Below are 7,363 nucleotides of genomic sequence, written 5' to 3' on the forward strand. Positions count from 1 at the left end.
TGTTTGAGCAAAAGTATGTGCATACACCTAAATTTTTTTCTCTGGGGAAAGTTACATCTTTTTTTCAAATGTTTGAAAATCCATGTCTAAAAACATTAATGAAATCACGAAAATGTTCCTGAATTCTAAAATTCTAGAATTCCCCGATAAGCTTTTCTCTCAACACATTACCTTTCCAGCATAAAAATAATTCATTGCATTTTACTTAGCTTTAATTGCTGGTCTTCTTTTTCACCTGAATGTGGGCAAGGAAGGGAGAGCAAGTGGGAGATAAGTGAAATGCAGTTTGATAAGACAAGATGTGAACATCCTTGTTGGATAATTCTAAAGCTGTGCCATGCCATTTAAAGAACTTGAGGTCAACTTGTTGAAAAAAATACTTCCTCTCTCACTAATTTAAACTGCTAATTTTAACCTCCTATCAGCAAAACTACATACCTGATGTTCAACTTCTGATGTAGAATTCAAACCACCCATCTGGACTTACTCTATTATTTTCATCATTAATTGTTGGCTCCAAAAATAAAAAATAGTGCCACCATAGCTTTGCCTTTTGAATGGAATAATGGCTTACCTGCTTTTCTTTTTTCCTTTTTTTTTTCTTTTTGTGATCACTTGGGCTAAGATAGATCTACTAGTAAGTGCAGGTGTTTATGTCAGGCTTTTAGCCAAAGTTTCTGTTTAAGGTGGTTGAATTGGAGTACATCATCCCTGGCAGGTGTTTTTAGCTTCAATTGTTTTGCATAATACAGGTAAATGAATAGTGTTCTAATAATTTCTTGATGAGCTTCTGTTATGATTTAATTCTCTATGTAGTCTTAATTATTAACAAACATAGTTTCTTATGATATGTCTCTGTAAATCTACTTAGAAATGTTAAACTCACATTTGAGGGTAATATAACAACAGGTATTGATAAGGTTTTAAACACCCAACTTGGTGAACAGTCTGACAGTCAAAATAAGGTACAGGTCATAATATTATTATTATGAATATTAACCATTTGAAAAAATAAAATTCGTGTACTCTTAGAATAGTACATTTCAGGATATTTTGGAGTTTCATAACAGCCTAAAGCTCATTATTTATACATAATAGGCCATAAAAAGTTTTTTCCTACACATCAAAAAAAACACCTAAATCTCGTGGCACCTGGGCAGCTCAGTCAGTTAAGCGTCTGACTTCAGCTCAGGTCATGGTCTCACATGAGTTCCTACCCTGCGTCGGGCTCTGTGCTGACAGCTGGGAGCCTGGAGCCTGCTTTGGATTCTGTCTCCCTCTCTCTCTGCTCCTCCCCCCCCCCCACTCTGTCTCTTTCTCTCAAAAATAAATAAAATATAAAAAAAATCTAAATCTCAAAATCTTGTTAGTCTAATTTCACTCCATAGTCCTTCTACAGTAATTCAACCAAGTTGTTGGTATATTTTTCTCTTTTGTTCTTCTCATCATTGACAAAACTATCTATATTTTATACATTCACTTCCCAACCTTTGCTCTATGATACATTGCTTTAAAGATTGTAGAAAGGTATGAGATCTTACCCTATTTTCAAGCTAACAGTTTAGCCTACTATGGTTTTATAGGTGCTGGCAGAACACAAAAGACTCCTTGGCCAGAAAAAAAGAGCTGTTGTTACTCATGGCACCACAGTGAACATGGAGTGGTTAGGGTGTGTTAGGAAAGTACACATTTTCTAAGAGCATTGCTGGAAAGCCTGCTTTACCTTTCCCCCCAAAGGAAATGTTATCTTGCATAATCTGTCACGGACATTTATGTGCTTCTGCCCTGAAAGGAGACACTATCTCTTTCTTCCAAGGCTGCTTTCTACATGAAACTCTTTGAAAAAAAACATTCAGAACGAAAGCTGTCAAAAGCTGTTTACAAGATGTGTAAAATCAACAAAAAGCCCATGGAGAATTGTCTCCCAGTAGGTTCAGAATTGCTCAACAGCATTACAAGTGCCAAGATTTTCATGCTACTATTGAGATTTGTAATGCTGACTACTTCTGTTTTGTCCTTAGTGTCTTACCCTCTGTCCCCTTTCCTATTTCTATCCATCTTCCAAATCTAATACCCCATATCTGTTATTTTTATAATAAAGTTTAATTAAAATTATATTAAAATACAACATATAACATGCATCTTACAGAAATTTGAAGTAGCTGAAGTTTGATTTAAAAATTCTAAACTTCTCCTATAATACTTTTGGATAAAATATGTTTCATGATCTATTTTCTTGCCTTAAAGAAGGGATGTAAAAAGTAATTTATTTTAGTGTGTTAATAATTGATAATGGACTGAATTAATTACCCTGCAAGGACATTTGTATTTTAGCAAGTGTATAGCCATAACCAAAGAAACTGTCATTATTTGTACAAGTAATAAAGGTTAATGGAAAAGTTGTTTTGGATGAGAAAGAGCCTTTTGTGACCTGTCTATGGGACTCCATCTAATTTAGAAAAGGACACCATCGTGTGAGTACAGTGTGTGACCTTAGCTGCATAAAGCAGACCCCGGTGACCCGGGCCTGGTCTCTCCAGAGCAGCTCTGCTTTTTTTGTTGTTGTTGCTGTTGTTATATAGTGGATCACCACTAAAGAGTTCTTTGAATTAAGAGCTTTGCAGCTAAAGAAAGGAAAACAGCAGCAGCAGCAACAAAAAACATCTGAAGGTCATTGGTCTAATTTATTTATGATTTGAAGCTGTCCATACCTTGAGTTCTTTGCTCTTCTCTCCTCTTATCTGTTAAATATCACTGAGGAGGCACAGAACTAAATTTGTAAATCCAAACTTAGTAATGTCTGAGAAAAGTACATTAGTTCATGGTGATTTGGTTATTCTGTATTCTAGAGAACACATGTTCAATAGAGTGTTTAAAAACATTTTAAAATATTCACGTTATCTGAGGAAAATATTTCTATTTACTAGGGAGGCATTTGCTGATAAATTTTACTACATTATTTAGAGAAGACACATTTTCTATTATATTTGGTGCGACAGAATGTAATGTCCATGAATACTGGAAACTTGCAACAATCTAAGAATGTGACTTTTGAGTTGTAGAGTCGAGTCAAGTAGCATGGGCATAATTGGTGGAGATTTGCATTATGATTTTCCAGAAAAATTCGTTCTTCTTTGACGGTATTCCCAGAATGCCCAATTATTTCAACTCAACAAGATATACCAAAGACTTGTCTTACTGACTCAGTCATTAAAACTGCATGATAGAAACTTGATTATAATATCCCATAGAATTAATATTTCTCAGAGTAAAAAATGATGTTTTTTTTTTCCTTAGGATATTATTTTTCTTGTAAAACAGCATTAAAAAAAGAACAGGTTTGGGGCAGCTGGGAGGCTCAGTCAGTTCAGCCTCTCACTCTTGATTTCAGCTCAGGTCATGACCTCATGATTCCTGAGATTGAGCCCTTGTGTTGGGCTCTGTGCTGACAGTGCAGATTCTCTCTGCTTGGGATTCTCTCTCTCAGCCCCTCCCCTGCTCACTCTCACTCTTTCTCAATATAAATAGAAAAAACTTCAAAACAAAACAAACAAAAAACAGGCTTTCGTTTCTCTCATCCAAGTAATTAAGTTGTTAAGGCTAATTTTAATTTGATTACTATTCTTAAACAGAAAGGCACTTCTAATGCTTAAAAAGTGTCCATGTTTTTGTTGTTCCTAGAAATTCAAACAAAAGTATTCATGGTCTACAGCACATTTCTCCTGGTCACGCTCAGACCACTGCTCTTCACCTTCAGGGCATATTTGCTTGAGTCTGCGTGATCATTTGCTAAATATGTTGTGATAATCTGTCTCCTTTGGTTGACAGCATTGAGTCCTGTCTAGAGCTGGGTTGCATCCCTCCAGGAGTTACATAAATAAATTACTGTCACTTCTCTCTACTGCCTATTAAACCTAGGAAATCAATATGCTTCTCTGTGTGTGTGGGCTTCCAGGAAGGTTTCTCATAAAAACTGTCAAATAAATACTGCTTGATAACTGAACTAGTTCCAGTTTCAAGCATGCGAATTTGCTGTTCTGGAACACACTGCAAAAGCAAATGTTACTACAAATTTAATCTGGATATTAAAAAAAAAACAAAAAAAAAAAACCAGAAACATGTACTCCTAGGAATTCTCTTATAGTAAAGCTTCCGTTCTCTAAAAAGTAAATAGCATTTTATCTTTTGCATCGTAGTTTTCTGACAGCTTACTCTGTATATTTCTGAGATGGCCCTTTAAATAGTTGTGGTGTATGTTTTTTTTTCTTAAATTACTTTTTACTGTGGTATTTCACCTGTATTACATAGTATCAAAATAAACAAGTTTGTAATCTTCAAACCATTTTGACAATTTATGCCTGTCTGAAAGTATCTTTAATGTCCATCCTTTCAAGTTGACTAGTCTAAACTTTATGTATGAAAATATGTTCAGGGCACCTGGGTGGCTCAGGTGGTTAAGCATCCGACTTTGGCTCAGGTTATGATCTCACGGTTCATGAATTTTACCTCAGCATCAGGCACTCTGCTGTCAGCATGGAGCCCACTTCAGATCCTCTGTCCCCCTCTCTCCACCCCTCTGTCACTTGTCCTCTCTCTCTGTTTCTCAAAAACATATTAAAAAAAAGAAAACATGTTGGTTTAAAGATAACTTCTCAATTTGTACTGTTTATTTGGGTTTACTATTTTTCACCACCCACTTGCTAAAGATTTAACATTGAACTTTTTTTGAACAGAAACTATGCTTTATTGCCTTTTTTCTAGTTTATAAATATGTTTCTGTTTTTTTAAGTTTTGCCCTAAGAAGCAATGAATTTTAAAACTTTGAGATAATCCAAACTTGGAAGAAAATGTATAGCTTTAAATTAATATATTACCAAAAAAATACCGGAAATAAGTTAGATATGTATCTAGTAGGGAAATAAAGCAAACCCAAAACATAAAGAAAATCAAAGCTGTAGATGTTGGTGAATGATATTGAAAACAAAACCAGGAAGAATGGACAAGTTAATTTAAAAATGGTTCTTGAAAATTGCTTATATAATTGATAAATATAAAATGAAAATCAAAATATTTAAAACATGTTACTACCTACCTACCTCACAGACCTCAAAAATAAGAAAATATTATGCATAACTTGATGTCAGTAATTCAAAAAAGGTATGTATGCCATATATATAAAATATATATATATATATTCCTAGAAGAATATATCTTACCAAAAGTGCATCAAGCAAATTTGAAATCGATGTTCCTGTAACTAGTAAAGAAACAAAATCCATAATCTCAAATTCTCTCTGAAAGGAAACCCTAGACTAAGACAACTATTCTGAATAAGTAAGTAATACCAATCTTACATAGACTATTAGAGAGAATAAAGTTTTGATGATGCCAACAAAAACTTCATAACTGAACACTATTGAGTAATACAAAGATGTAAATACTCCCCAAATTATTCTATATGTTGAGTGTAATCATAGCATTCCAAACTTTTTATTTTACATAGAACTTGACAAATAATTTTAAGTTTATATGTAACTCTGAAGGCCAAGAATAAAAGTGAGCAAATAGAAGATAAGGAAGATATGTTCCACTGGATATCAAAAGTTTTCATTAAAATCTAGTCATTAATAAAGTGGGATTTGGGGTCCCAAAAAGTGAAATAGACTGGTAGACCTCAAACGAGACTTCGGAGATAAGCCCAGGACCTGATTTAAAGAAAAATAAAATAGCATTATAAAACACTGGGAAAGAATAGTCCTTTTCAGTAAATGGGGCTAGATAAGTTGCATAACATTGTGGAAGAAACTAAAGCTCGGTGTTTACCTTACATCACACACAAAGTTAAATTACAGATATAAATCAATATGTAAAATGCAAAATAATGAAATTCCAGAAGTTAATATAGGAGATTATCTTATGGTCTTGCAGCAGGCAAAGATTTAATCAACAGGACATTAAAAATAACCACTAAACATGTAGATAAAAATTGAAAATTGATCTACAGGCAAGAGATATATTCCAAACCATTTATAATTGCATTCTGTGTATTAATCAAAAATTAGAAACAACCCAAATCCCCTTAGCAGTAGGATGGGTAAATCAACCGTGTGTTATTTATAGAATGGAATACAACGCATCATCAAAAATCAACAAACTGCAGCTACCTGGAACACCACAAATGGATCTCACAGAGATGAATTTGAATGCAAGAAGCCAGACCCAAAAGCGTACATCTCATAGCATTTCATTTATATAAAACAAACAGCAAAACTAAACAGTGGTGTTGAGGAATTTTAAAGCTATAAATAAGTGCAAAGAAATAATTTAAAATGTCAAGATATTGGTAACATTAAATAGGAATGTCATAATTGAAGGAGTTCAAGAGGGGCTATAGTGGCACTCTCTTGACCTGAGTGCCTCGGTTAACCATATGTTCACTTTGTGATATATCATTATGCTGTAGAATTCTGTGTTTCTGCATTTTATTACATCCAACACATAATGGGTTAAAAGAGAAGACAGAAAAGGAAGAGGGAATAGTCTCCACGAACTACAGGTTATGAGATGGTATTTCTGAATAATTTTCCCAAAATACGTGTAGTGTATTAATTTTGGTATGTTTAAATTTGAGTTTCCAGCTCCAAACGTAACCCTAGTTCATCTTTAGCAGTATTCAGAAAACTCTACAATCTGGCTTATTAATGTTACCTGTTAACAACCTAAGGAAGAACTGGAAAGCTGATCATCAACATCAAACATGATATTTGTAGTTTTGCCTAACTAGTATCATTTTTCACTTCATAAATGTCCACGCTCTCTTGTTCCTTTCCCAAAAAACTCATTTCAAAAGAGTCCTGAAAATATGAGTTAAAATATGTTACCAGGAAACACTATGTAATCTTTGTTAGGTGTAATTTTAAAAGAAAAATACTGTCCAATCTATCTCTGTCTCTGGACACAAATGAAATGATGGATCCGATGATTAATTGGGACTGTTTTAAGTCTTAATGTTTTAATCCACGATACTGTTACATTATTGAATCCAAAACAATTAGTTGAGATTTGACTGCTTAACGACTATTTGTTAATACCTAGTTCTATTTAGTTTTAAACCCATTTTAGATTGAAAGTGGTTGCTTGAAGGAAATAACACTTAACTGGAAGTCTTTTATATAAATGGATTAAAAACAAGGCGGTTCTGGGGTTCATTTTGGAGAACATGGACAGTTGGCAGATCTTCAGCTTACTTCCCATGCTGTAGAACACAGTTTGACAATTCCATTGGGGTATTCTGTATGTTAGTAGCAATTCCCAAATTTACTAAAAATTTTTATAATTAAATAGAATCAGTATAGGCAGTAAT

Source organism: Panthera tigris, chromosome A2, assembly GCF_018350195.1.
Source record: "Panthera tigris isolate Pti1 chromosome A2, P.tigris_Pti1_mat1.1, whole genome shotgun sequence".
Lineage (NCBI taxonomy): Eukaryota > Metazoa > Chordata > Mammalia > Carnivora > Felidae > Panthera > Panthera tigris.